We start from the raw sequence: 9,815 nt of genomic DNA on the forward strand, positions 1-9,815 counted from the left end.
AAATATGGTTGGTGAAATGAGGAAACTTGCTAAGGAACCAGCGTTGGGCCTGATGTCACCATGAGAGTGAGTGAAAGATAGGGGGGGAAATGTCCATGAAAGTTTTCACCCCCAAAGGTTTCCACTTTTCATTTAAAAAAAAAAAAGCTGAAATTAATTTTCCACTGAGCATTAGCTACTCCAGCGCCTTGGGCCATAGTTAGTTGCAGGGTTCTCCCAGTAAACATCTGTATTGTTGATACACGGACTGGCCCAAATTCTCTCATAATTCACACACCCCCAGCCACAGTGAAGTCCGGGGGAAACTTGCAATGTACAAATATCCTTGAAATGTCTTGTTGCTTAGAGCCTTGGGGAGGACGCATAGAAATAGCCCACCTAGGATAACAGCAGGTACAGATTTCAGAGTAACAGCCGTGTTAGTCTGTATTCGCAAAAAGAAAAGGAGTACTTGTGGCACCTTAGAGACTAACCAATTTATTTGAGCATGAGCTTTCGTGTTTTGGGGAGGTGCTAGAAGCAGGCACTTTGCTGAGGAGAGATGCTACTTATGACCCAGCCTGAGACCAAAAATTAATTTCCAATCGGCTTTAATAGTCAATCATCAGGAATAAAGCTCTGCAGAAAGTGTGAACTCTTTGTATAGCTACCCCAGTGTCACAGGCATGCCTGCATCCATTGTGCCCCCTGCTGGCCAAGTGGGACACTGCAGGTACACCTTACCCTAATTTCCTCCTCCTAGGTGGGCCCCCTCAACCTCCTCCATACAGGTGGGAGCTGGTGACATGGCTTAGCCCCAGCTAAAACGTAATCCCTTCCAGCATAACGAGAGTCCTGTTCAGCCCTCTGGGCTCCCTTTATGCCTCGCTGCCCTGGGACAGAGTGCTGCCCCCCTCCAGGCTACTTCCGTCATCCACTTCCTCTGCGTCTTCCAGGCCCTGCTTCTGGGCATGCCCCAGGCACCCACCTTGCTCCCTGGGGTTCCTCCAGCTAACCTCTCTGCCCTCTGGTGAGGCCCAGGTGTTTATCTGGCTGCCACCTACCCCCAGTTCGTCCTGCCCCCTTAGGCCAGGAGGCAGCTAATTATGGATGATTGAACAGGGCTGGCTAGCCCCAGGTCTCCTCGCCCTTGAAGGCACAGGCTGCCTGGTCCCACACGGCTATTGCCAACCCCACGCTTTCAAAAAAAAAATAAATCAAGAATCTGGCCCCCAAAAATGATGAGATTGGCTTAAAAATGATGAGGTTTCTTTTCATTTGCCTCCTGCTTCCTGAGGCTTTAGGATGCTCTTTGGTGACATTTTACTCCACAACCATGAGGGCTGGAACCCTCCATTGTTTTAAATGGAAGCTGAGATTCTCACATAATCAGTTGCCTCCAGAAGCTGGGGCTTTATGAAAAGAACCAAACAGCGTAATATTCATGATAAAATTGCCAGGATTGGCAACACACAATTGATGAGATAGAGCAGGTTAGTTGTTGGTCCACTATAACTTCCACTGTTTTCTGCAGTGCCATGGCCAGATTGCTGAAGAACAGGGTCCACTCACAAAAATGCACAAGCAGTTGCAGATCCTGAAGCTTCGTATACGAGCTGGCAGCTTAGACCTTGAGACACCCCTTTCCACACGCAGATGCCCAATGGCAGTAATTGCATGGTCACGTGTAATCATGCAAGTGCAGGTGGATCTCTGGCTTCTCTCTGCCTTATCAAATCTGGCCCTGTGTTTCACAAGTGTGGAATTTACTCCCTCTTTGGATCAGACATGGATTTGCTAATCTTGGGGCTCCCACCAAACCCCCTCTGTTTTTCCCAGGCTTTTAGGGAAGGGGAGGGCTGGAGTGCGTTGGGTTTATTTCTGTCATCCTCATTATATTTACATCTCAAAGTGGGACACGAAGTCCTTTATTGTACTGGATTGTGATTTGCATTGTATATTTTAATTTATCTAATGGGTGCCAGAGGACAGGACCCTGTGGGAGACAGACAGGCAGAAAGACGGCTACCTTCAGCATTAGCTTCAGAAGTGCCACCTAACAAAACAAATGCATGAACATAACAAAACAAACAAAACCAGTAAATTCTGGGTCAGAAACATTTCTTACCCTGTGGACTAATTTAGCACGACACCTCTGGATGGGACTTTGGCATCATGGCTTGAACTCAGACTTGTAGCTCTATAGATACAAACTTCTGTACCGTCTGAGCTAAAAGACCCGGCTATGCTAGCTGTAGCAGACTCAATGTGGGTCAGTCAGTAACAGGGACAGAGCGCCATGCTGAGCTAGCACGGGTTACTTCTACATACTCATGAGCTGTGCAAACTGTAGGTTAAGTTTCTAGTGTAACTGATGTAATATTCCAGTGGGTCACCCATCAGCCGACTGATCTGGGATGTCCTATGGGGGTGCACCCCAGCTTCTTATTAACATCAACAACTCTGCTTTTTATTTTTTAATTGATCTCACCTCTGCCAAGGTGCTCACTGTTTGGGGGAATTCTAAAATCCCAGTGCAGGCTGCAGGACACAGATGGGGTTTGGCTCAGGTGTTTTTCTGACAACAAGCTCATCCACTTGCAATAAGTCACTTTAGGGACTGGTCTAAGAGAGCTGGTTGTAGGGAAGCTCACCACTAATGCAGTTCCAGCATCTCCTAGCAGGGGTTGCTGTATGGAGCAGGGCAGGAGCATTGTGGGTAAGCTCACAGCTACTCCAGCTCCAGCCTCTGCCAGCAGGAGGCGCTGTAGCACACAGCACAGGTGACAGTCATTCTGCAGGGTATTTTGTACATTCCACTGACTTTAACATGGAATTAAAACATACACCTACTCCCTGGGTAGATGCATCAAAGAGGATGGGAAACACTGTCCACAAATATTCCAAAAAATGTTCACATTTTCCTGGGGTCACCCATAATTTTTCTATTAAACAGCTGAGAAATAAATCCAAATTCTGCCCTAAAATCACAGCCCCTCTTCCTGCAGCCTGGGCCATGCCTTCGTAGTCACTACGTGGAAGCTGAAGGCTGAACGGGTTTCCTGGATTCCGCGTGGCACTCGTTGTGTCACTCGGGCTGGGCAGTGACACAGCGTTCAAGCACCGTACAGTGGGGTTTCACACAAGACTTGAAAACCCCCCGTAAAGAGGAAAATTGCAAAGCTATACAGCAGCACTGGACGGACTCTTTGGCCACTCCAGCCTCAGCACATCCCCGAGGAATCTCTACAAGGGCACAGGATACAGGGACGCTCCCGTCCTGGCCTCTCCCAGCAGCAATGACGGAAGGGAACAATGCAGGTGTATTGGTTCTCCAGTTCCAGCGTCTTCCCGCAGGAGTCACTATTTCGAATAAGGCAGGAGCATCTACTGACTGTCTGCTCCTGTGGTCCAAAACACCCACAACAGAAGTCACCACAGGGAATGGGGGAGAAGCAAGGAGCCCACAATTTCACCGACCCCCCCAGCCTCTCCCAGCAGGAGTCACTGTGAGGAACAGTTTGGATACCTGGCAGACTTACATTCCCCATATAACCACAGGAGGAAACGATGCAGGAGCACTCCCATAACAAACAATACACCCTGACATATGCTTTTTTTTTTTAATGCACTTGTATCATATCCCCCCCATGCTTGGTGTAATGGTTTGTGCGGGAAAAAATGCCTTTATTACACATAAATGTCAATCATAAAATGGTCCAAAGCAAGCTCTTTACTCCACCTTCTGATTTGCTAGGGGCTCCATGTCTGATATTTTATAATAATAGTTGTGTGATCCAGTGTGAAGCACATCTCTGACTCTTGTTCTAAGCTAGGCTCACTCCTTCAGAAGGAAGGGCTCTCCTTTTATTCACAGCAAGTGCCTAACCCACCGGTATCCTCAGTACAGAACACAGACATATTTCCCCCTTTGCCTTTCACAGATATATAGCCTGCCAGGCACAGCATTTCCAAGGATGCTAGCACACCAGCCTTTCACCCCGCCCCTCTCCTGCCAGCCGCTGAGAATCAAAATGTGAGCAAGTGCAACAATCTTTTTACACACTGAACCTGTCCCTCCATATTAACGGCACTTAGATAAAATACCAAGTTGGGGGGGGACAGGACACACCAAAAATGTTATGAATCCTCTGTAACAACAGGGAAGAAAAATTCCAAGTCTACCTGTCCAGAACTGACCTTTCCCACCTCTTTAAAGAGATTATAGTAACACACCTCCCTCCCAAAAAACAACCTTGGGACCCTTATTGAAGGACCTACACATACTGCTGCTTATCTAATGCCTGGATGCAGCCACATGCCACCTGATTTGCAGAGTTGTTCCTAGAGAATCTCCACTTCAAGAATCTTCATCAAAAAATAAATAAAGGAGGGGTGTCATTCCTTGCCCCCTCCCCCGTTGCTCAGCCTGCCACTCTCAGCCTTGCTTGCATTTGCCCCCACGTCTCGGCTCTTGGGCTCGCAGCAGGGTTGCCCATCAGCCCTTCATTCCGAAAAGCCTTTAATATTTTTTAAACATCAAAATGGCGGAATTCCCTCTCTCTTTTAAAAAACATTCTCTTGCACAAACAGAAATTCCTCTAATTTGCGGAGTGGAAATTGCACGAAGGAGAAAGTTTGCAAAAATGACCCATTTTCTCCCCTCGGAGCTCATCGCAAACCTTCCCCTGTCCTCTCTCCCTCTCCCTCCTGCCTCGCTTCCTTCCAAACTCTTCAACTCATTCGCCTATTTTGGGGGGAGGGAAGGGGGTTTAAAAAAAGAAACCTTCCCTCAGTTTAAACATGGAATAGAAAAAGCATCCCGAGGTTGCAAGCACTTGCATTGTCCCTGCCAACCCCCCTTTGCCTCCTGATTTCCTCCGCTCTTCACTTGTTCTATTGCTCTGCCCATTGCAGAAGGAAAAATAAAATAAAAATCTAGAGAATTTGGTTCCCAAAAGATACAGTACAAAAAAAAATAAACCAAAAGGCTGGTGAGGGGAGCTAGTTGCAAAGGCAGGCAAGTGCAATTTTCGAAGCAATGCGTTGCATGCAAACCGGGCGCACAGGTGGGCAGAGCACGGCGCAGACCCTTTCCGGGGTGCATTTTGATGATTTAAAGAGGTTTATAAATTACTTTCTTATCTGATTCCTTACCTACAATAATCAGCCTGTGGTCACTGAATGCTGAGCCTGCGGGAACCGGGGCTGCTACGCGCCTGCGCACACGGGGGGGCGGGGCCGCCTGCCTGCAGAAATGCACTGGCTAAGAAATTGACAAGCAAAGCATATTTAATATACAGCGAGCGAGCGAGCGGGCGGGCGAGCGCGGGGTGGGCTGGGGGGAGGGAGACGTGTGTTATCCACGCTGCAATCCCCGCTTTATATAAATATATAATTAAACCAGCGATTAACCCCTCCGAGGCTGCTGTGCTGCAGGGTTTCCGCTGCCAGGGGGGCTGCTGCTCCTCTGCACATCCATATTTTGATGGGTGGTGGTTGTTGTTTGGTTGGGGTTTTTTTTTTTTAAAGATCAGGGTTAAATTTAGAACTCATTCATTAATTAGAATTATAAATGTATCAGCTCCATCTCCCCCCCCCCCCGCCCCGCTTCTTCCTTTTTTAAGTGCATGTTTCTTATCAAAGGCACCCTAGCCTCTGTTTGCCCCGTGATCGTCAGCAGTGTATTTTGTGCTGCTGTTGAGGGTGATAGTTTGCAGCAAGGAGACATGAGAGTCAAAATACGCTGCCTGAAAGGTGCAGGTTTTTAAAGCCAGGGAGCCTATGTAGCCTGCATTTAAAATAACCCCACCCAAACTCATTCTGGATCCATCAGAACAACGATACTGGGTCAGACCAATCACCCATCTGGCTGATGTCCTGTTTTCTGACAGTGGCCAGTGCTAGATAGATGTTTCAGAGGGAATGAACAGAACAGGGCAATTATCCACTGAGCCAGCCCCTGTTGTCCAGTCCCAGCTTCTGGCTGTCAGAGGTTTAGGGACACCCAGAGCATAAAGTTGCATCCCTGACCACCTAGGCTAATAGACGCTGATGGACCTATCCTACCTGAATGTATCTAGTTCTTTTTTTAACCCAGTTATATTTTTGACCTCCAATCTATTTGGTTTCTGATTGACATGGGAGGGCTATCTCACATGGATTGCTCTTCCATGGCAAAGTGGAGAGTACCATCTAGATCGGGGTGGGCAAACTTTTTGGCCCGAGGGCCACATCTAGGTATGAAAATTGTATGGTGGGCCCTGAATGCTCATGAAATTGGGGGTTGGGGTAGAGGAGGGGGTGATGGCTCCAGCGGGGGGTGTGGGCTCTGGGGTGGGGGTGGGGATGAGGGGTTGGGGGTGCAGGAGAGTGCTCTGGGCTGGGACCGAAGGGTTCGGAGGGTGAGAGGGGGATCAGGGCTAGGGAAGGGGGTTGGGGCACAGGAGGGGATCAGGGGTGCAGGTTCCAGGTGGCATTTACCTCAAGCAGCTCCCAGAAACAGCGGCATGTCCCCCCTCAGACTCCTGTGCAGAGGTGCGGCCAGGTGGCTCTGCGCTCTGCCCCGTCTGCAGGCGCTGCCCCTGCAGCTCCCATTGGCCATGGTTCCCAGCCAATGGGGGCTGTGGGGATGGCACTTGGGGTGGGGGCAGCATGCGAAGCCCCCTGACTGCCCCTACGCATAGGAGCCAGAGGGGGACCTGCCACTGTTTTCGGGAGCTGCACAGAGCCACAGCATGCATGAAGCAGGGCAAGCCCCACATCCCGCTCCCTGGCAGGAGCTTGAGGGCCGGATTAAAATGTCTGAAGGGCCGGAAGCAGCCCCCAGGCTGTAGTTTGCCTACCCCGATCTAGCTGTATCCAGCAAGCCACCACTTGGTGAACCCCATTATATTAACTTATCTGTTGGCAGTGGACAGCAGGATTTCTAACTCTTCTAGAACCCTTTGGAAGCTGCAAGGAGCTTGTGAGAGACGCCTGGGTGGTGAGCGCCAGCCGCAGAGGTTAGCCACTAAAAAAGGGGATTGGGTTTATAACTATTTATCTGCATTTTAAGTGTGACTGACAGTCATACATTGACTGTATGTGTTTTGTACATCAGGTATCTGGGGTCATGGTCTGCTCTTAGATACACCAGGCAAAGCTCACTGAAGCTAGTGGGGTTAGACTGACATATCTGAGAGCAAAGTTTGGCCCCTTGGATTGGCTGGCAAGTGGCGATAACTTTCCAGAATCCCTCCCCACCTTTTGAAAAGAATAAATGTCCAGAGTGGGAAAGCAAACGCTGCCCTGGCTGGCTTCTTGCTGGAGTCCGTGCTAGCAGGCAGCAACCCTGGCCCCAGAAGGAACATAGCATTTTTAAAAAGCTTGCCTAACTGGTTGATAGGCGCATAGGACACGGGGGAATTTCCCCCTCTGAGCGAAGTGTGAAATGCAGCCGATGTCACATTTGCATCCAGGGCGGTGAGGTCACCACTGAAGTTCTGTTGGTTTCAAAACGATGCCCATGCTGACTCCCCGGACTGTGCGCGACTGAGCAACAGCCGCCTTGGGTGGAAGGGGAAGAAAGAGGTCTCCAGTTGTCACCGCGAGGAAAGAGCTCCGACCTTTCAACGGCAAGGATTGCCGCGGACAAGCATCGCACGCACTCTGCCCTGACTGTGCCCTCAGTATAGCGGCGACCATGCTTAGTCGCACATGCTGCAGAATCATCATGGATGGGGTCCTGGAGTTTCTGCTAGGGACGGGCTTGGTACAGGGCCGGTGGAGAAGTCAGAAACAGAGGCAGCCTCTGGCTTTACAGACTTGGCGTCCATCGCACCAAACGGCCCTTCCCTGTGTTCTTCTGCAGTCTCGCCTGCTTCCCCTCACCTTCGGAAGCAGCGGCAGAGTGAAATGCACGAGCCCCTATAGCTTATGGAGGGCAGGAGCATCAGGGGCGAGGCTGAAAGGCAGCGATGAAGGCAATGCAATCCGCAACTGCCCCTGCCCGAATCCGGTCTGCACTGGAAAGCAGAGTGTAATCGGAATAACGAGGCTGACTAGGTTTACACGGCAAACGAGAAAGCGATTCTACCGTTAACCTCGCGGCTGGCTTTTCACTAAATAGACTCCGGCGGGGAGGTGAATCTCCATGGCCGCGTCAGCAAATTCTCCAGATTTTTCAGATAATTTGGCAGATTGAAATTTATGCAGGCAGAATTTAACTCTTCCGGTTGCCATAACAACGCAATACGTTTATTCTTCGACGCGGCCGTGTCAATTTTTAATCACATCACATTATTTTGGAATGTGATTGCCTCGGCTTAGAACTTTGGTTGCTATAACAACTGTGCAGATAAAAATACATATGGTAGCCAGTTTACATTTGCTTTTGGCTCGGGGATTTTTCCCCCCCTTTGAACCGAGGGCAGGGGAATATTCGGAAAATTAGAGTGAAATGGCGAGATCACCCCTCCACAGAAACATCTCTCTGACTCTCTCACACACACGCTAGCGATCACAGACTTTTAAGATCCGTTTGAACATTCCAACATTAATGCTTAAGTGGTTGTCCTGTATTAATAAGATCCTTTCAATAAGAATTAAAAAGACACGACTCCCAAATAAGCACGGTTATTGTAAAAAAAAACCCCAAACTGTTTTATTCATTTAGTGACGTGATTTGTTTTAAACTGAAGTGGGGGGACTGGAAGCCCCTGGGAAAGTGTTTTAAAATAAAATCAACCTGTCAAAAATTATTGACCCTGCTTGTGTAAGAGAAAATATTAACCTGGTTTCTCAATTTGAATGGGTCTTGTTTGGGGTAGCTTGGGAATTCAGACAAAGGCAGCAACTAAGGGTTTTGTTTTTTAGATCTTGTGTTTGGAGTAAATAGGCGTCTTCAAATAATAGGATTATGTTGCACAGTAGTGGTCAAGTTTCAGAGTAGCAGCCCTGTTAGTCTGTATTCACAAAAAGAAAAGGAGGACTTGTGGCACCTTAGAGACTAACCAATTTAACAAAAACAGCAAACCAAATGTTAGGGTGCATAAGGAGTGAGATGGAAAATATATTACTGAAAATATTATAATGGTATATATAAATCAGTGGTGCATCCTTACCTAGAATAATGTGTTCAGTCTTGGGCACCCAATCTAATATTAGATAGATAGATGGATACTCACATTTTTACACCCCTCTCACACCTTTTGTTTTTAAATTAGTAACAAAGAATCAAATTTTTCAAAATATTTAAATTAATGAAAATTTCAACTAATTCTATAGTTGGTAAAAAAAAGGGAGGTGGGGGCTTTTCATCACAAATTTTCTGAGTGTGTCAGCTATTGCAATCACAATTTTGAAATGTTAAATTTTTACTCAGATTTTATTCACACCTATCTGTGAGAGAAGAGAAGAATGAGCAGAGACACAGTAACAGTCTTCAAATACATAAAAGGTTGCTTAAAAAGAGGACAGCGCTCCATCCACCCATGGTAGGGCAAAAAGCAATTTGCTTAATTTGCAGCAAGGGAGATTTAGGTCAGATATTAGGGAAAACATTCTAACTATAAGCACTGAAACAGGCTTCCAAGGGAGGTTGTGGAATCCCCACCATTGTAGGTTTTTAAGAACACATTAGATAAACATCTGCCAGGGATGGCTGTGCACACTTAATCCGACCTCAGCATGGGCAGGGGTGACCTAGAGGACCTCTTAAGGTCTCTTCCAGTCCTAACTTGCTATGAGATATTAGGAGTCCAGAAATGGAAGATAAAAATTATTAGAGACATGAAAAGACTTTCATATGAAGAAAGACTGAAAAAATAGGGATAGTTTAACATAGTCAGGAAACA

General features: G+C 47.7%; 1 protein-coding gene across 2 annotated transcripts in view; it reads right to left on the reverse strand.

Moving 5' to 3' along the window:
• L3MBTL1 (L3MBTL histone methyl-lysine binding protein 1) overlaps positions 1–5,238 on the reverse strand; it is a 56,221-nt gene extending 50,983 nt beyond the window's left edge. For both annotated transcript variants that reach the window (XM_037916057.2, XM_027819576.3), the window contains exon 1: positions 5,137–5,238. The gene's annotated coding sequence lies outside the window, so the exon portion shown is untranslated. The remainder of the gene's footprint in view (positions 1–5,136) is intronic.
• Between the last annotated feature and the right edge of the window lie 4,577 nt (positions 5,239–9,815).

This window comes from Chelonia mydas, chromosome 13, assembly GCF_015237465.2.
Source record: "Chelonia mydas isolate rCheMyd1 chromosome 13, rCheMyd1.pri.v2, whole genome shotgun sequence".
Lineage (NCBI taxonomy): Eukaryota > Metazoa > Chordata > Testudines > Cheloniidae > Chelonia > Chelonia mydas.